This window comes from Thamnophis sirtalis, unplaced genomic scaffold (assembly GCF_051295495.1).
Source record: "Thamnophis sirtalis isolate CommonGarterSnake01/CBP01778 unplaced genomic scaffold, rThaSir2_p1.2 scaffold_1, whole genome shotgun sequence".
Taxonomy (NCBI): Eukaryota; Metazoa; Chordata; class Lepidosauria; order Squamata; family Natricidae; genus Thamnophis; species Thamnophis sirtalis.
The window spans coordinates 53195019-53216290 of NW_028261381.1; the positions used below are offsets into that span (position 1 = coordinate 53195019).

Here is a 21272-nt window from a genome sequence, read left to right on the forward strand (position 1 = left end):
ACGGCGTCCGAATCGGCGAGGGCACACCGGGCCAGACGAAGGAGCTCCAGCGGAGAGGTTGCGAGGTGAAGGAGAAGGATTGATCGGGAAAGCTTCTTTCCCCCAGGGCAGTCGGAGTCCGCCCGCGGCCTCACTCGGTCACTTGCCAGCGGGTAGCTTCAAAGCAGCCAACTCCTCTGTCATGATGTCAGTGGTTTGCCTTCAGGCAGGCAGCGTCCAGCCAAAAGCTGGCAGGAGGTGGAGAGAGAGCGCTCTTTTTTAGCCAAGAGTCATCGGGGGGCCAAAGGGGAGGGGGAAGACGGGGTGGCGTGGAGGATCCACGAGGCAGATTTGAGAATCAATCCAATTTATAACGACGGGCTGCGAGACACTCCAATCAACGATGCCTTCCTATCTTTCGCCACACGGGGAGGCGGTCGGCTGAGGGGGAAGCTCGCCAAATCCAATCCACCAAGCCGGTCCCTTGATACGCTCTGCAGCTGTCCTCTTTTTTTTTCTTTTTTCTTTTTTTTTTGCGCGGTGGGCGCGCTCTCCGCTCTGCGCCTTGGGTCGCTCCTCTCTGACAAAGCCGGTGAACCTGAAAGCAGAGAAGTGCAGGCAAGTAGGGAGAGAGGAAAGATCCTGAAAAGATCCGGTCAGTTGCAAACAAACAATTTCTTTCTTTCTTTAGCAGCTGCTCCTTTCTCCCGAACGGATTTCTCTTCTGGATCAAATTAGGGGCTACAGTCCAGCCGATGGGTCCCTTTCCTGGGAGTCCCGCGAATAATTCAGCTTTCCAAGTTAAACGCGGTTGGAAACAAGCGACATCAAAGAAAGCCGCGGGAGGAAAAAAGCTCCCGAAGTAACTTGAAGAAATCTAGCCGGTGGGTCCTGCTTGAAGCTGCTCGCTCACTCGAGGCTCTCCTTCGCCTCGAGCAATCCTGTCCCGGTTAGTATTTGGCACCAAGACTTCTTATGAGTAAGCGCAGTCTGCCAGCGCTGCCTCCCTCTGCCAGTTGATCTTTGCTTGTGCCTCGTATTTTAATTTCTCTCTCTCTCTCTCCCTCTCCCTCTCTCTAGCTCGCTCACTCGCTTCCGCTCCTGAACCTGACGTTCCGCCCCCGCTCTCCAAGCAAAAGGTCTCGGTTGGAAAAGCGCTTCTCTCCCCCCCCCCCGCTTCTTCCTTCCCCCTCCCCTTCCTTCCTTCACCTGCCAAATCGCAACGTTGAGCCACTTTTCTTTCGAAAACGTTTGTACGGATTGCTGCAAGTTCCTGATGCGGAAATAATACTCGTTTCTTGAACGAATTCTATCCCTAATTTCCTCCCTGACACGCGCGTTCTCGCACACGCAAGTGTAGCAAAAGTTGGCGATTAAAAGGGTATCCCTCGCCGGTCTACGAGCAATAACGTTAGTTGCAATGCAATAAACTGCCAATCTGCCAGCCTGTTTGGGAAGACAGTTGCAGATGAGAGTTTGTGCAAGAGAGGGCTTTAAGACAAAGTGCCTATAGAGATTCTCAACCATCCAGGTCATGGTTATCCCAAAAGTGCTTTTCAAAAGGCAATTGTACTTTCTTGGGGGGGGGGGTCTCTTTCTTGAAAACTTTTCACTCCTAAACCAACTGAAGAAGCTTCTTGGATGAGAAGCAAAACCTTTTTAAGGGAAAAAAATACACCCAATTCCACTTGTATTTTGAAAAGCACCTTTGGATTAGACAAAGTGCACAGCTTTCTCCTCCAGGTCTTGCCTATCATGTGGTGATGACAGCAGTAGAAAAATGCTGGATTGTTGTAGGAAATAAATAAATAAACTGCCCAGACAAAGTGTGACTCCTGCATCACTTGGAGAAGTGACATGCAACTATATCCACAGTATGTTTCACAAGCATAACATTCCTTGCTTGCGAGAAACTGCATACTAAAAGAAATTTGAACATGACAAGATACAGCAAATGGGCTTGCGTTGAGTAAGGCAGGCATCCAGTTTAGCTTAGGAATGTACACATGTAGTTTACCTTGGTATAGAAGATTTGCTTTCACCCTCCATAACATACATTGTTTAAACTTTTCAACCCAGACTACAATGGTTTGTCATCTCCCATCTGAAGAATAAACAAGGTCCAGCTTGCTTAATTTTTCTTAAGATCAGCCAATATTGGCTGGCCCTACCCTAAGGATTACTTAGCTCACAGCTTTCTTGCAGGTTACCTGAGGCTAGTCAGGCCTCCTAAGGAGCCCAACTCATTTCTCCTACTGTAAAAAATTGCTATTTCCCTTAGGTTGGAGTCAAGACTCAAATCTAGAGCAGATTTAACCCCAAATATGAATGGCAGGCAACAGTTTTGGGAACTCGCCCTTATAAAAGAAGTAGAGAAAGCAGGACCAAATTAAGCAATCTGAAGATTTGGATGAGTTTTACCTGAAGGCCTTGCTCTTGAAAATAGCACATAGACCTGCAGAAGTACAAGCATGCAGTTCATGAGACAGGCTGGTGTGTGGTGAAAGGTGCTAAGGAAAGGTGCCAAAGTGTTGGTAGGCATCTGTATACAGGTGGTGCTTCTCATGATCAGCTTCTCTAAAGAAGGGTCTGAGCCAGTGGTGTATTAACCATTAACCAGACTAAGCACGTGCTTAGGGCACTAGGCCCAAAGGGGGACCACAAAGTTGAGAAAGAAAGAAAAAACCAATGAAGGTTTATACAGTATGTATAAAGGAGGGGGGCACCAAGATTTGTCAATGCTTAAGGCACCAGCTAGCCTTAATCCACCACTGGTCTGAGCTACCGAGGCCCTGTACTTTTGAGTCTTAAGGGGTCAAAGGGCGTTGAAACAGAGGCGTTCACGTGTCACTCATGCCCACAAATATTTAGAACAGGGGGTATGTAAAGCGGCAAGGAGAATCGAAGCCCAGCAGCTTGACAGGGGACCATCAAGCACGGGGGTCGTACAGAGAGGAAAGGCGGCCGGGCAGTTACCGCTAAAGAGATGGGCAGAGGGAGAGAAAGACAAAAGGCAAGGGGCTGGTTGGTGCCCTGCGCGCCTCCCCGCTTGTTGATATTCCGGGGGCATGCTCGGCTTGGTCGCGGCCGCCTTTGGCGGGCTTCTCATCGGGGAAATCCCTGGCTTTCCTTGAGGCCTGGCTTCGACCAACTCCCCGCCATCCAGCGCCCGTCCTTTTTCATCCGCTCTCGCCGAGGGTGGAAGGGGAAGGAGGGGTTAGCCTGTTTGTGTTCCCCCCCAACCTGACGTGGGGGGGGGGCGTGGGGACTGGGGGGGGGCGATGGCCTTGATTCAGCCGCCCTGGCTCGCGGCGCGGTTTTTTTTAATAGGCAGCCGCAGGCTCCGAAGGCGGCGAAGAAGGGGAGGTGGGGGGGGGCGCGAGAAAGAATAGAGCTTGCACCTGGCACTGCCAGTGGGAATCTTGCCCTTATCCCGGGCAACAGAGAGGAAAGAAACCAAATAAAAGCCACCCAGCGCACGAAGACAGCACACAGAGAAAAACGCACACGCAACCACGCCGCTAAGAGCCAAACGCTCGCCGGAGGCGGAACACCAAGCGAGCCTTTGCAACAATGGGAACAGAGTGCGAGGGAAGGTCGGGGCAGCGCCGCATCCTTACACTCTAAAACTCTCCCCATCCCACCACCCGAAAACACGAGGCCCTAAAATGCCCTTCGTTGAGAATCGCGGCTCCAACCTCCCCCCACCCCCGGGTTAGGCCTCGGCTCTGGGGCCCTTGAGACCGGAGACCAGCGGCCTCCGGGGCACCCAAGGTTGGGGGTGGGGGGGGCAAATTCCAAACGCGCACACAGCTGAGTTTCATACGTTCTAATCAAACGCACGTTTTCTCCACTGAGCCGGGTGGCTTTGCTGATCTCGAGCCTAGGCTTCTTGAGATTTCTGTCAGCGAATATCTCTGACTCGGAAGTCGGACCTCAAGGATTTTTCCTCTAGGTCCCGGATCTCAGCCGGAACTTGGCAGTGCGAAGTGGCTCACTTCCAACAAGTAGGGCGCCGAGTGCCAGATTTGCTAGCTCCGTTTCACTCGATGGGAGATTGTGTTCTTTGGGACAATCGAAGCGTTTCCCCCTGTGGGGCGATCGGAGTCTATGAGTCGAAGTGTTTGAGGGTGCTTTGGGCGTCTCGCGTGGGGATTCCGTTGATTCGGATTAACAATCTGTGGGGCCCACGCACGCCCCTCTTCAACTCCCTTTCCCTCCCCTGCGCCTTCGGCGCTTCCTTTCAATGGTTACCGCGTAACACAGCGGGATTCAAAGGGGGCGCGGGAAAAAGCACCGCCGACAGAACCGAGGCTCTGCGATGCCGGCGGCAGGTTAATTGAAGGCCTTATTGCCTTGGCAGAAGAGCCGCTTGGCCACCCGCTCCAGGCGGCGCAGAACCAGTCTTTCCTCTCTCCCCCCCCCCACGCCCCTTGGGGTTAAGGCCATGCGAAGGGGGCGAGTCTGTTAGGAAGTAGGCGAAAGAAGAGCCGTCGCCGTCAGGCGCCTCCCTGGTCCTCTCTCTGGCAGGCCGGAGACGATCCAGGGAACTTTAGGCAAATGGCGCCGCCTGTCGCTTATTGCTGGAAAAGGGCCAGTTGCCCACTGAAAAGGTTCGCCCCCTTTCCTTCTCTACCAGCGCGGTCTTCGGAGGAAGTGTTATGGCAGACAAAATATATTGCTTCCCTCGTTTTTATACTTCCTTGGCCTTAGTAATGCCTTAGTGCAGACTTTTCCGAATTTTCTGTGAGTTCCGAAAAATGAGGTGCTAATAATTAATGATCAACGGTTTGAAAGTGTTAGCTTAGCCTGCCTCTTTCACCTCCCCTGCCTTAAAATCGGAATAATTTTGCTGTAGGGGGATCCTGCAGGTGTGTTGAAAAGTGAACGTTGGAATGTTTTCAAGATTAAAAACCCAATTTGAAATTTAAACTGGATGCTTCCCCACTTTTTTATGTGTCTTGAGCTGTTTTTTGCAGAACCACTGCCAGTTTCCAGTTGGCAGCACAGACAAATCGAATAGTTTGTCTTCCTCTCTGTTTGCTAAAGAGCTTTGTGGGCACTTTGTTAAGAAATGCTACTTGCATAAAGTAATTAGGTCAAGTGCAGAGACTACCAAGTGTAAAGCTGAATGAATTGCCCATCTCCAACTGAGATTTCTATTATTATGACAAATATCAGCAATTGCTTAAGGTGGTCTACTTTCTGCAGCTTTTAGACAAGTGGCTGTCATATCACCCCACGAACTTGTTCACACATCATTAAACCAAAATTTAGTTTTATGTTAAACAATTGTTCACACATTATTAAACCACAATTTCACATTATTTTATAAAAGCAGAGGCCAAGAAGAAAATAAAAGCAAATGCAAAATATAATGATTTTTCCTACCTCTATTAAGATTGCAATCTGTGTACTTGTAGTAGAAAATAACCCCACCAAATACAACTGGGAATTACTTTTGCATAAATAAGAATGGGAGAACCATAGTGTCCTGGATTTGATATAGTCTGGCTTAATTTCAACTTTTCCTGAAATTTATTGCATTGTATGAGTGCCTCCTATACTACCCTATCCATTTCCAATTGGGTCATTGTTTCAGAGGTATTTCCTTATCTAGATAAAGAAACAAAATTACCAAGGATGGGTAAAAAAGAGGAAGCAGAAGCTGGATTTCCCCATTGAGTTTCATTGTGGGGCCCTAGCAAGGAGCATTGGAAATCTTCCCTTCTGCTGCTGCTGAGTGCTAGTGGGTGGGTGTCAGGCCCAAACCCAAAGACAATACAGACAATACAATTGAGATCTCTACTTTATTTGGTTGCACCTGATAGCCAGTCTTGCCAAACTAAATAGCAATAGCACTTAGACTTATCTACCGCTTCACGGTGCTTTGCAGCCTCTAAACGGTTAACAGACAGCATACTGCCCCCAACAATCTAGGTCCTCAGAAGGATGGAAGGCTGAGTCAACCTTGAGCCAGTGAGAATTGAACCCCTGGGAAAGCTCTGTATTGTCAAAAGTCCTATCCACTAATTCCACAGGTGCCTATTCCATCCCAGGGAGGGATTGTGAGACCGGCTGGGAAACTGTCAGGGAAAACACACGACTGCAGCAGCAGCCAGTAGCACTAAAACAGCCACAACTTCCCCAAATTTCATTTCTTCAGGAGTCATGAGTCTAGACATATTTGATAAGTTAGTCCATTTGATAGGCCTTGATTCAAAAATTGCTCCCCTATGATGCACCATTTCACCCAGTTAAAGATCATGACGTTGTGAACTGCCTAGACTAGAGTCACTGAAAGTGAATGGGCAGCCATGTAAATTCTCCAAATAAAATAAATGACATCTATATTTTTAGCAGTATATAGCTATATGCACACATACACATATATGGATATCCACAGCAATCCATTGAGAATCTGTCTTTCAAAATGAGAAGAAGCATATTTGACTTAGCAAATCCTGGGGCATTGTGATAGCATAAGAGAAGAAATTTCTGAGTACCATGAAACATTTCCACTTTGAACATGATTAATGCTTGTATTTTAAATATTTTTACATAAGAATTAGAATTGGCATATCTCCAAGGCTGTGATTCCGGATAACAAACTCTTAACCCAAATTTTGAATCTATTTTACCTTTCTATTGTACACTGCCTATAATTGGCTGGAGCAGCCTATATTTGTTGCAACTTAATTCTGACAAAATATTATTTGGCTTGTGTCACATACATTCCCACATGCATTTATTAGTTCTAAATACATATGTTTAGTATCAGGTGTTAATTAATTCATACTACATAAGAGCAATTGAGCTCATCACCGAAAACTCAAATGTGCCGATATCTCATGCAGAAAGTAAAATAAGATTTCTTTATTTAAATCTGGCAACTTCTTTTCTATAATTGCAGCATCAAATGCACCTGATTTGTCAGGAACATACGGGGGAAGGTGAGTCTCTTGTAACTCTATTATTTATTAGTATATCTAAAACATTAACACTTATGCTGCAGGTTCTAATATCATTCAATATGATTTCATTTTCCAGTCTAGTTGAGGACTTGTGATCTTTTTTCATATTTTTTTCCTGACACCCCATTTACAAGTATTAGCAGCCTCTGTAGCTCCACATTTATAATCTCATTTGCAGCTCATAGCAAGTACAAAAGTTGGCAGTTTATACCAACATGAATATCCAAATAAATCAATGTCAGAAACTTTCTACACATTGATTTTTTTTTAAATGGACATGTTATGAAATGAACCCATAAAGTTATAGCCACTCCAATGTCAATAATTTAATTATTGCTAGGAACTATTTATTATTATTTTTTAATCTGGTTCATTATTTAAATCTATCTAGAGTATTAAAAATATTGAAAGCATAACTTTAAACCTTCACAGGTGCATTTACGGAATAATTTGAATTCCATGGATTTAATTCTGAATAATATGTATAAAAAAACCAGTCTGATATAAGAAGATTCAAGCTCTGAATTTTAGTGCTGAAAACTTCACAGAATCATTTGTGTATCTTCTCAAGGTTTTATTACTTGTTTTAGAAATTACTCAAGAAGTCCTAGCAATATACCCAGAAAGGTAAAATTATATAAAACAAAATAGCTTAAAATTTGAGTGTAATCTGGAGCTTTAAAACAGAATCAAATTGAAATAGTCACTTAATTTGTATTAAAATACTTTATCTAAGCCATCAAAAGGACATTGCAGGAGAAGGAGTGATAGAGCTTGGGGCAGAGTCAAAAGAGGAATCAGCCTAGAGTCTGTTGCCACAAGCAGACTAAATCCAATCCCTTTGAATTCCTTAATCCTTATTTATTGCCAAAATAATGCTGTTAGTTGTCTAGATTCCTGTGCATAGGCATGAGCAATAAATCAATTTAATTGGAACTTAATATGTGGTCCTGGTCTTTCATGCCTGACTGATATGGTGTTAGCCCACCCTAGAGTATTTCTAAGGTGGGATATCACCACAGAGAACAACATTCTTTTGTAGATGAAATTTCTTTTTTTTTCCCCTTGTGGAAGGGGTGTCCTCTGATAATCTTAAAACATAAGGAGATGAATGCTTTATAGAAGAAAGTATTCCTTTGGTTAATTGGATTCCAAACCAGTTAGACTGAAGCACCTTTAATTATATTCAATAGCAAATATATGCCATCTTTCTAAGATGTAAAAAATTGTGGTCTTAAACACCCTGCTTAGAACTTTCCCAACCCACAGTTTATAAAACACATCGCTGAAAAGAGTTGTCCATTAGGAAATTCAAATAATTTCTCACTTTTATATGCAGCTCTGTATTTACTTTTATTCCTCTAAATATATCCTTTATATACCTTTATATCCTTTAAATACCTGGGGCTCATATACATAATCGTATTTATTAAACTGTCTTTCAAAGAAAGTGGGAGGGATAAAATGGCAAATTTATTATTTATCAATGAGGTGTTTTTTTCATTTATTGAGGACAAGTGCCTTTGATATACTGAAATAGGGTTTTCTGAAAAGCTTTATTACATAAGTCTCAAGGTTCCTGAGATAAATTTAAGGTAACAATTTTCAAACAGAGTGAAACAGGAATTCTTCCTGTTTCATGAAACTATTCAGCTTTGCTCTGCTTCTTAGTTGTAACTCTATTCTTCTTTACTAATTGGGGAGAAGGGCCTGAAAATTACTTATAACCATACTGTGAGGGAATCATATGTGGACTAAAAAAGATAGGATGACCACTAGATGACTTAAAAGTAAGATTTCCCATATCTCTACGCTGTCATCTCATAGTTGTCTGGATTTTTGTTGTCCAGGTTTAGTAGCCTTCACTTCCAATATTACACATGATAATTAGTGAAAAATGTACTTTATAGTAATGTTACAGGAATGTCTACACTGAAGTGACAATTAGTTTATTCCTGGCCTATGGGCTGAAGAAGTATTCCCAGGGATTTCAGTTAATTCTTGAATCTGTGTTGCTAGAACGCTTATGTTCCAATGAATTGACCAGGGAAAAGTTGAGAAGAAATAAAAAACTTCTAGGGCATAAATAAATTAAAGGTGGGGAACGAAAAAATAGGCTAATTTACATAAGCAATTATATAAATTAGACAATCTACAGTTGATATCACACACATAATATTCCTGTGAGAACCACTTGTTGAAATGGGTACCTTTATGAACTGATGAAATAAATAAATATATATTATTTACATATTGATAAAATCTTATAGCCTAAGGGCATGCTGTTTATAATCTTCCTCTATACAGAAATAGAACATGGAGTAATGGGGCTGGAAGGGACCATGGAAGTCTTCTAATCTAACCTGCAAAAGCAGGAGATCCTATGCCCATGAGGGCGAACCTATAGCACAGTGCCACATGTGGCACATGGAACCTTTTCTGTGAGCACGTGAGCACGTGAGCCATCGCCCTAGCTCAACTCCACTGCGCATGTGCACGTGCCTCCTGCCGGCCAGCTGATTTTCTGGTCTCTGCTGCACATGTGAAAGTTGCACATGCATATCGGGGGTGCAGGGAGGGCAGGCGCAAAGGCAGGAGAAAGCATAGGGGAGCGTGCCCCATTTTTGGTCCCAGTAGACTGCGGGGCACAGGAGTGGTCGCAAGTGCATACACAGGGTGGGAGGGTGTAGGGGTTGCGCATGCATGCACAGGGGGTGGATGTGCCTTATGGATGTGGGCACGCATGCACATGCTGCTGCACACACACACACACTTTTGGTACACAAGGACAAAGAGGTTAGCCATCACTGCCCTATGCCATTGACAGTCAAGTCGAGGCCATCATATATTTTTGACTTTATATATTTTCTAGTTTAAGTGCTCCAAATAAAATAAATGAATCAGAATCAAAATGAGCACTACTTTTTCCCCAAATTTGTTAGTGTTTTAAAGTGACTAACCATACATATGAGGACAGATATTGCCTTATTTTTCCTCTTAAGAACAACTTTAAAAAACGAACATGACTTTTCTACGCCTTTTGTAAAACAGCACATTTGAGTGTAACAGTTGATCAATAAGACAAAGTTATATAACCCAATTAATATGTATTAAATATATATTATACTAATTTATAATTTTGTTTATACTAAAGTTTTGATAGAATCTGTTTATTTTAGTTTTATAGATTTGATTAACAGAGTTTATTAACATTATCCTATACATCTAGAGAAGGGAGGCAGTGGCTCAGTGGCTAAGTCGCTGAGCTTGTCGATAAAGAAGGTCGGCCGTTCAGCGGCTCGAATCCCTAGCGTTGCATAACAGAGTGAGCTCCCATTACTTGTCCCAGCTTCTCCCCACCTAGCAGTTCAAAAGCACGTAAATGCAAGTAGAACATTAGGGACCACTTTGGTGGGAAAGTAACAGTGCTCTGTGCGCCTTTGGCGTTTAGTCATGCCGGCCACATGACCACGGAGATGTCTTTGGACAGCACAGGCTCCTCAGCTTAGAAACAGAGATGAGCACCACCCCCTAGAGTCGAAAACAACTAGCACATATGTGCAAGGGGAACCTTTACTTTTACCTTTATACATCTAGAATAGACTTAGACTAAAATGATAATTAGAATTGCATATAATTGAACTTCAGAGATAAATGTCTTACAAAAAGGTTATCAAAATAATAACATTTAATGCATATCAACATGTGATGCAGTTAGGATATTCATGATTGGAAAATAGCATTTAACTGATTAATTTATCTGCAGTTTAGTTTTACTGATTATAGATGTTTAATGGTGTCCTTTATCAATATGGAAGTCTCTCTCACACAATTCCAAATGATCGAACAATTTTAGAGGTAAGAGGGTAAAAAAAGAATGCAAGCTTCTGTGTTAACCTGACCTCTGTAATTAGGCAAAATGGCAAACAAGGGGGAGAGGAGAGAAATAATCTCTGATACAGAGCTTTAATTTAATTTTAAAATCCAATATGGAAACAAGTTAGAGAAATGCAAATTAGCCTTTCAAGAGTAAAGATAATTTCCAGCTTGCAAAAAAAATTGATTCTAAATCCTAGATTTAAAGGCTAGATTACCAAGGAATTGCTTTTACATCAGTATTTTCTAATTTTATAGCGTAGCAACCTGAGATATTTCCAGCCCAGATTGACCCACTTTGATATATTAAACTGTGAAAATGCCCTTTAAAAAGCTGCTTTCTGGTCCTTTCTTATTCACAACCCCTTTCCCTTAGGGACAATGCTACCTCTTGCATATGCACAAAAACTGAACTATTAGCAGGACGAATGCTTCACACTCTTGGTGTTTCCTCTCTCCCCAACACCCTTTCACTTTCCTAGGTTGCTCATTGTGCTATACTAATCTGAGAAAGGATGGATGTGCTCGCTCTCTCTCTCTCTCTCTCTCTCTCTCTCTCTCTCTCTCTCTCTCTCTCTCTCTCTCTCTCTCTCTTTTTTTTTTTCACACATACAGTCTCAAGCTGCTTAATGTTTAGTTTATTCAGGGTCATGCTTGCCTGATTCATTAAATGCATTCTAGGGAGACAAAAAAGATATTAAATGGAAATAGGGAAGGATCAGATTTGTGACAGATGGGTAGATGTATTTGTATTTAATTTGGGAAGAAGGCTAAAAAAGAAAGTACAAGTGTATTGCTGTGAAGAATGATAATCAGAAGAATCCAACTGGGGGCAGTGAACAGTCAGTGACCGGAAAGGTTTTCTCTCCTTTAGCAAAGGTGGTTAATATTTCAACAGGAAATATTCTTTTATTCTTTCACTGGACTACAACTGCTAGAAGACATCATCTTCCCCTAAAAAGAATATTATTTTATAAGATGAAATTTGCCTCCTCTCTCTTTAAAATCTTTTTTCATTTTATTCCCTTGGATGGGTGACAATTTTCTTGTCACAATAAGCTGTCTTTGATTTAAACCATGATCTGGAGGGTTCACATTTCATTGTGAACTATAAACCGTGGTCTCCGACCACAATGACTAGTTTCAAGACATCCTAAACTCAAGCCAAATAATGTGTGGCTTAGCGTAATGGATGAAACCCATAAAGAAGTAGATTAGAGATGCATTATACATTATACATTCCCCAAAGCAGGAAGATAATAACAATCACTATCACTCTGAGCTTAGGAACCCAAACAAAATAAAAACATCCACGCATTTTAAAGGCGATATGCAATAAAACATAATGACTGAGAAATGCTTGTTTGAACTGGTGCGGGTTTTGTCTATTTTTGTTTAAATCATTTAAGATTAAAACTATGTTGTAAAAAGTAACTATCCGTAAGCCTCACAAGACATGTTTTTCAGGAAAACAGTAAGAATGTTGGTCTATCCCCTCTGAAAATACCCCCTATAGACCTTGGTGTCTGGAAAAAGAAATGGATAGCCCCTGGACAAGAAAAAATTGTCTAGCTCTTTTCTGGAATCATAAATACCTATTACATTTAATGTCCTTTCACCTCACCCTTTGGTTATCTCTTGCAACAGTGAGGAGCTAATTTGCTATTGATTTATTCTAGGATGATTTCCAATTTTCTGTGATTCTCCGATGGTTTCCCAACCAAATACTAACCAGCTTAACTTTTGGATATTAGATAATAGTCAGCCAGGAAGGAGGAGAAAGCAATTGCCTCAAGTTTTCACCCATCATGAAACAAATGAAACAAAACAAAGATTAGTTATTTGAATGGATTATTGTCACATTGGTAATGCTAAAGAAGGGGAGAGAGAAATGGATGAGGGATTTTCTTCCCCAGTTGCAAAAATCACTGTAATGGCACTACTTGAGTGAAGGAAGAATGCAATCTTAGGCAGTTTTGTTCAACAAAATGCCTGAGGCCCAGCGTGTTTAATCGATCAATCAATCAATCAGTTAGAATAGAGCTGGAAAGGACCTTGGAGGTCTTCTAATCCAGCCCCTTGCTCAAGCAGGAGACCCTATATCATTTCAGATAAGTGACCCCAGTGATGAAGCACTCATAACGTCTAAAGGCAAGCTATTCCACTGGTTAATTGTCCTCACTGTTAGGAAGTTTCTCCTTAATTCCAGGCTGCTTCTCTCCTTGGTTAGTTTCCATCCATTGTTTCTTGTCCTGCCCTTTGATGCTTTGGAGAATAATTTGACTCCCTCTTCTTTGTGGCAGCCCCTCAAATACTGGAATACTGCTATCATGTTCCCCTAGTCCTTCTTTAGACTAGCCAAACCCAAATCCTACAACCTTCTTCAAATGTTTTAATCTCCAGGTCTTTAATCATCTTAGTTGCTTTTCTCTGCACTTTTTCCAAAGTCTCAACATCTTTTTTGCAAATGGGATGACCAAAACTGGATGCAGTATTCCAGTGTGGCCTTACTAAGCATTTATAAAGCGGTACTAATATTTCATGCAATTTTGATTCCATGCATATGTTTATAAATCCAGACTTCTACGTTTCTTGTTTTTAAAGCCCAGATATAAATATTGTACAGGTTAAAAACATAGCCTTAAAACAAGGGTAAAGACTGGTGTTATTATAGGGCACCAGTGGCAATTAAAGCACCTAAAGTCAAAACTACAAGTAGTCCTTGACTTCAAACCACAACCGAGCCCAAAATTTCTGCTGCTAAACAAGACCTTTGCTAAATTACTTTTGCCCCATTTAATAATTCCCCCCGACACAGCTGTGAATCACCGCAGTTGTTAACTTAGCAGCTTAATAGAGGCCTTGTTGTAGATTAGAGGCAGCGTTAGGTTCAACTGCAAATGGCATTCCATCTCTGAATCAGAAATCTGGTTCTTCTCATCTCTCAATGAAAAAGACAAAAGCCAATCTAGATACTTCCTAAATTCAACACAGAACAGAATAACAGAGTTGAAAGAGCCCTTGTAGGTCATCTAGTCCAACCCTCCCCCCACCCAAATAGGAGACCCTACACCCATGATGGCGAAAATAGGTGGCATGCGGAGCCATAACTGCTGGCACACAAGCTGTCAGCTCCAGCATGCATGCCCGCACTGGCCAGCTGATTTTGGCCTTCCAGAGGGCTGTGGGAGGCCATTTTTGCCCTCCCCAGGCTTCAGGAAAGCCTCCAAAGCTGGGGGGGGAACAGGCCAATGGGCCTACCAGAGGAAATACCAAGCTCAGCTTGGAGGCAAGAAGTGCAGTGCGTGTGGAGGGATATGTGTGCGCATGCGCATGGGTGCCAGCACGTGCACTCACATTTTTGGCACCCAACAACAAAAAGGTTAGCCATCACTGCCCTACACCATTTTTGACAGATGACATTCCTCATATATGAAGACATGTAATCTGGAAACCTAAAGTGTGGAAAAATGTTTAGTCCATGTCTTGGAAGGCACAAGTTGGAAAAAGACCCTCCAGAAAATTAAACTGATTAAAATCTGCTAACAGCAGAAATAAGTAGGAAAGGCCATAGTTTCAAGATTTGGCACCTATGGTGCATCAAATGTTTCTGTAACAAAACAAGCCAGGTTTCCTTCCAGATGCTTGCTAGGTGTGGTTGTGGTTGATGAATGTCAACGTGAGAGGAAAAGTAATTGGGGCATGAAAATTGAAATAACTATTCCACCCGTGGGATCTACAAGCAAAGAATTATTATTATACTACCAGACACATCTAAACCGAGAGGTGCTTTGTTTCTTCAACAAATTATCAGTTCAAGCAAGAGAATTTTATAGCCCTTTATGTCCTAGAGAGCTAATGGTCAGGAGTGGCCCAAGAACACTTCATGCCAGGAAGATATTCTAAGGTACACTTCTTGATCCTAGCCCTGGCATACCCATACCCAGTGTAAGAAAAACACAAAGAGCATCAAGAGATCTCTACCTTCCTATTATAACCACAGCATCTAAAGCAGTGTTTCTCAACCTTGGTCACCTGAAGATGCGTGGACTTCAACTCCCATAATCCTCCAGCCAGCAGAGCTGGCTGGGGAATTCTAGGAGTTGAAGTCCACGCATCTTCAGGTGGGCCAAGGTTGAGAAACACTGATCTAAAGTTTGGGGCAGTGTCATAACTTTTGCAACTTTTGGAATAAAAATGTGGCTAAAGAGGCAGACAGGCAGCTGTCTACAGTAGATAACCAGCTGTATTGTCACAACACACTGGATCATGAATTAGGCAACCATATTTTAGCCTAAGATGTTGCGTGAACCTTGTGAGATGAAATAGTTAATGAGCGCCTATACAGGTAGTCCTTGACTTAGAACCACAATTGATCCCAACATTTCTGTTGCTAAATGAGACATTTGTGAAGTGAATTTTGCCCCATTGCATGACCTTTCTTGCCACAGTTGTTAAGTGAATTACTGCAGATGTTAAGTTAGTAACATGGTTGCTAAATAAATCTGGCTTCCCCATTGACTTCGCGTGTCAGAAGGCCGCAAAAGGTGATAGCATGATCCCATGACACTGCAACTGTGGTAAATATGAGTCAGTTGCCAAGTGTGTGAATTTTGACATGATCATGGGGATGCTGCAGCAGTCGCAAGTGTAAAAAACAGTCATAAGTCACTTTTTTCAGTGCTGTTATAACTTTGAACAGTCACTAAATGGACTGTTGTAAGTTGGGGACTACCTGTGTTATGCAAGCCTTAAACCTGAGCGGCGTATGATCAGATTTACTCTACCATTTGTTAAGAATAGGAAGATATGTTCTTGTCCACCCACTCTCAACCCATTAGAAACACACAGACGTAGTGTTTTCTATCTGATGCCCTTCCAAGTGGCTCATTTTTCAGCTTTCATTCCAGTCTAATGATAGAATAGAGTAGAAAAACAGAGTTGGAAGGGGCCTTGGAGGTCTTCTAGTCCAACCCCCTGCTTAGGCAGGAAACCCTACACCACTTCAGACAAATGGTTATCCAATCTCTTCTTAAAAACTTCCAGTGTTGGAGCATTAACAACTTCTGGAGGCAAGTTGTTCCACTGATTAATTGTTCTCTCAGGAAATTTCTTCTTAGTTCTAGATTGCATCTCTCCTTGATTACTTTCCACCCATTACTTCTTGTTCTACCCTCAGGTGCTTTGGAGAATAGCTTGACTCCCTCTTCCTTGTGGCAGCCTCTTAGATATTGCAACACTGCTATCATTGCAGTATTACGGTTCCCATTGGCAATGCTGTAGCGCAATACCCCTCTCTTCCAGCCATTGGTGATTACTCTGTTCATCCATTTTATTTTAGATTGCTGGCTCAATGTGTTCTCAGGTGGTCAGCAGCTGTTTTTGTACACACACACACACACACACACACACACACACACATCCTTCCAGTTCAGGGGTAGGCAATTAATTTTCCCAAGGAGCCAGATGGGAAACAGGGACTGTTGTGAAGGGCCAAACCACCAGGGTTGTGAAGGTGTGTAGGAAAACATACACATAAATTGGGAAAAAAATAGCAGTCACCTTCAAAATAAAAGTAAAGCAGTTGTATTGTGTGCAAGAACATGCTTATTTATGTTTAATTTCTAATTTTTGTTTGATCTCATTGCAGGCTACACAGGGACATCCAAAGGACTAGATATGGCCTGGGATCATAAAATGTTTAGTTCTGTTCTAGTTGATTCAATAATGTCCCACAAGGATCATTACAATTTGAAAGAAAAATTCTATAAGATGATGTATCGTTGGTATTTAACACCAGACAAGTTATCCAGAATGTATAAAGGTATTTCAAATGAATGTTGGAAATGTAAATGTACCCACCCTTTTACCAGTGGTGGGTTTCAATGTAATTTACTATTTACTGCACGCTCACTCGCGCGACATTTCTGGTCCAGGTGAGTGGGCGGATCCTCCTACCGCAGCCACTACCGGTTTGTCCGATCCGGAAGAAACCCACCTTTGCCTTTTACCATCTGTGGTGGACATGTGATAAAACAAAGAAATATTCTAATACAGAAAATTATTAAAATGAATATAAAGATAGAACCAGAAACTTTTGGTTTCTTTTGGTTTTAATGGAAAAAGACTTGGAAAATTTTGGGGAATTTTGATGTTATGTATGTTGACGGCAGCAAGACTACTTTATGCACAAAAATGAAGGACATTTTGATTTCCACGATGGATAAGAGCCAAGGTGGCGCAGTGGTTAAATGCAGGACTGCAGGCTACTTCAGCTGACTGCAGTTCTGCAGTTCGGCTGTTCAAATCTCGCCGGCTCAGGGTTGACTCAGCCTTCCATCCTTCCGAGGTGGGTAAAATGAGGACCCGGATTGTTGTTGGGGGCAATATGCTGACTCTGTAAACCACTTAGAGCGGGCTGAAAGCCCTATGAAGCGGTATATAAGTCTACTGCTATTGCTATATAAGTCTAACTGCTATTGCTGTTGCTATAAATGACTGCAAAAGTTGATGGAGGTAGCAGAGATGGCTAAATTGACTGCTTTCATCAAAGAAATAAACATAGGTACTTTTGTTACTACTTGGAAACCGCTTCTGGACTTTGTGCTTGAGATAAAAAAAAATAAAACTTTGATTAGATAGATTTGTTGTTATGGAAATGGCTAGTTTATACTATCATGGAAAAGTAAAAAGTTGAGGTGTGATGTTATTGTCTTATTCTACTGCACCAGAGGAAGTCTGAAGGCAACACCTATTTTTTTCTTTTTCCCCTTCTTTTCTACACTTCTCCCTTCCCCTTTCCCGCCCTTATTTTTCCTACTATTTATTTTTGTATTTTATATCATCAGCTAATAAAAAACTGCAAACTTGAAACAAGGACCATAAAGTCTACTAAAATGTCCTGGCCACTAAGTTTCCCCAATCTTCTTCAAGTACACCTCCATTCCATCCTTATATATCTCAGTTGTCAACCTTTGACTTCCTGTCCAGGTTGGGTGAAGTCTTTCCTTTTCTTTCCCTTTCCATTGTTATTGCTGCTGCTGAAATCTTTTACATTGCAAAGTAGGCAGGTTGGAACAAAATTACAAAGTTCCAGCAAACACTATTTGTTTGCATTTATCAACCTGAACCACCAGTTCTTCCTTGCCACCAATTTTCTATGGACCAACAAAGGAGCAAGCTGGACATCGATGATCTCTGGAGAGCCAGGGACGGAGGTTATGCCTCCGTCCTAGTGCTCCTTGACCTCTCAGCGGCTTTCGATACCATCGACCATGGTATCCTTCTGCGACGACTGCGGGAGGTGGGGGTGGGAGGCACTGTCCTATGGTGGTTCTCCTCTTACCTCTCGGACAGGCCACAGTCGGTGTTGGTCGGAGGGCAAAGATCGACCCCTAGGCCCCTGAATTATGGGATGCCGCAGGGTTCGGTTCTGCCCCCCCTCCTGTTTAATATCTACATGAAGCCGCTGGGTGAGATCATTCGACGGCACGGGATAAAATACCATCAGTATGCGGACGATACGTAGCTGTATCTGTCCGCCCCGTGCCAACTCAGTGAAGTGGTTGACGTGATGTGCCAGTGCCTCGAGGCTGTTAGGGACTGGATGGGGGTTAACAAGCTTGTACTCAATCCGGATAAGACCGAGTGGCTGGTGTGTTTCCCTCCTACTAATTGGCCAAGTGTTCCATCTCTCAGGCTGGGGGGTCAAACAGTACACCCCTCAGACAGGGCTCGCAATTTGGGAGTCCTCCTGGACCCACAGCTGACTTTTAAACACCACTTGTCAGCTGTGACCAGGGGGGCATTTGCCCAGGTTCGCCTGGTGCACCAGTTGCGTCCCTACCTGAACCGGGAGGCCCTCACAACAGTCACTTGCGCCCTTGTGACCTCTAGGCTGGACTACTGCAACGTGCTCTACATGGGGCAGCCCTTGAAGAGCATTCGGAGACTCCAGCTGTCCAGAATGCAGCCGCGCGAGCGATCGTGGGTGCACCTCGGTTCACCCACGTAACACCTATCCTCCGCGAGCTGCACTGGCTGCCTATTGGTCTCCGGATATGCTTCAAGGCGCTAGTCGCCACTTATAAAGCCCTTCATGGTATTGGACCTGGGTACTTGAGAGACCGCCTGCTGCCAATTACCTCCACTAGACCGATTAGATCCCACAGATTAGGCCTCCTCCGAATTCCATCCGCCGGCCAGTGTCGACTGGCGACTACCCGGAGGAGAGCCTTCTCTATGGCTGCTCCGACCCTCTGGAACGAACTCCCCGTGGAGATTCGAACCCTCACCACCCTCCAGGCCTTCCGCAAAGCCCTCAAAACCTGGCTGTTCCGACAGGCCTGGGGCTAAAGAGCTGTTGCCCCCGTCTCGAATGGTATGACTGTTGTGTGTTTTAAATTATGCATTGTTATGTGTCGTTTTTTTAAATTTTTGTCTGTATCCCCCTTCCCTGTTTTGAGTTGTGAGCCGCCCTGAGTCCCCTTCGGGAGAAAAGGGCAGCATATAAATATAATAAACAAACAAACAACAACAAACATTGTCACTGAAGCACTGATGATAAGGTGTGGTGAAGAGGCTTCTGCATTAGGGTCAAAGTAGACATGGGAAGTAAACACTGAGCATATTTTGTTTAACTGTTGCTTATCCAATAAATTTCTATTACTACTTACTACTACACTGAACCATAAACCTCAGTAGCTAGTACCATAACACATGGTTATAAACTACCATAGTTGGTACCATACAAAATGCTACATTAAAATTGAACAAATCAATTTATGCTTTAGTGCAATGTGTATGCTTTCAGGATCTGTTACTGTTCCATAATAAAAATTGCTCCATTAGATGTATCAGTATTGTGTAAAAAAAACTTTAGCTGGTTTCTGGAAATATTAATAAATATCTTGAAAATATTTTGGGCCATTCACTTTTCTCATGTTAGCCTACATTCAATGGTAATAACAAAAGGAAGCAGAAATCCTTCCTTGATACCCAGATGAGATCTAAATGAAAATATATCTCCTCTTATACATAAAATCTCATTGTTTTTCATTTTCAAAGATTGCTTCTTTCCTTCTTGAAAAGGCACTTGGTGAAAACCATCATGAAATATTTTGATTTTTCCTTCTGAAACTAAGTTGAACTATGTTGGAAAAGAAAGTAAACTTTCAGGTTACAGTGCTTGTTTATCTGATTAAATATAACATCTGAACCATGTTATAGTTTATCTATTTTATTGTGAAGCAGCAAAACTTTTGTTTTGCCAGAAGCTATAGCCATTGTGTTACTCTCCTCAAAATTAAGGCAACTACAGTGAGAATGTCACTGGTTTGATTTTGGTACATGGCTTTCATTTATCATTCTTAGTTTGAAACTCATAATCTTAGCTCAATTCCCTTTTTGCGTTTCCTATATCCAGATTAGCTAGAGCAAGTTTCTCAAACACCACCCATTACTGACATTCCATCCTTACTAAGTCATGGAAGAATGTTTATTAATGAAATATCTTGAAACATCTTTTCCTCAGTGTTTCAAACATGATTTATTCATCCAATATTCCACTGATGAGAGATTAATTGGCGTGCAGAATAAATTCAAACTTTAATTGCAGATGGCATATTATTCAGCTTGTCATGTATTCCTCAGCACTTAAGGTATCATACAGGCAACACCCTTTTAGCTGCCCTTTTTCGACTCAAAGAGGAGTTTTAAAATAGAAGCCGGTAGATCTTCTGCTTCTCCCATTTATCATGCACCTTTTCTAATCAATACTGGATGTGCTAATTAAATATTACATGCATGACCAAACATTGGCTGAGGAAACCAGAGAAATTTAAATTGGTTATCCCATTTTCTTTCAAGTTCTGATTCTAGGATTCTTTGTTAGTAATACTTTCATTGCTCCTTCCTCAGGAGATGGAACCATCAGTGGTATCTTGAGAACATCTTGATGACACAATCACAATCACAGGATAATGCAAATCTCATTATTATGTACTTGTATCATTATGGTATTTGTATAATAATGACACTACTCTATGGTAATTTCCTTCCACTCATTTGGCAGCTGCTGATATCCACCATCTTGACTATGGCATTCATCTTCAAAGAAGGAGAACCTACAATTCCCCAAGTGATGCAAATTGTAGTTTCTATACTATCCTATACATTATCATGTCTGTTAATATTGTACATAGTTCTTTTATTGCTTTATATAAGGCAGTTAAGTTACGTTGCTTTTTCTTCATTTTAGCTTGGCATGTTTTGATCATATGTTGTATTTATATTAATTTTATTATATCTATAATATGTATGAACGTCATTCGGAGGGTTATAAAATACTCATTTTAAACAGTTGCTTAAAATAAATAAACAAGCAAGTAACAGCAGTTATCTATTGTCTTGTATGGTTTAAAACTCAATTCCATTTTCTCCCAG

General features: G+C 42.2%; 1 long non-coding RNA gene across 2 annotated transcripts; it reads left to right on the plus strand.

Annotated features, from left to right (window-relative positions):
- Positions 1–791: 791 nt before the first annotated feature.
- LOC148049409 (uncharacterized) lies at positions 792–21200 on the plus strand. Of its 2 annotated transcripts, XR_015696278.1 has the most exons (4): positions 792–928; positions 6893–6932; positions 16480–16653; positions 20748–21200. It is a non-coding gene; the product is annotated as an uncharacterized LOC148049409 (long non-coding RNA). The 2 variants fall into 2 exon arrangements; XR_015696282.1 differs by lacking the exons at positions 6893–6932; positions 16480–16653; positions 20748–21200 and adding an exon at positions 1060–1775 and having other exon boundaries at positions 795–928.
- The last annotated feature ends 72 nt before the right edge of the window (positions 21201–21272 follow it).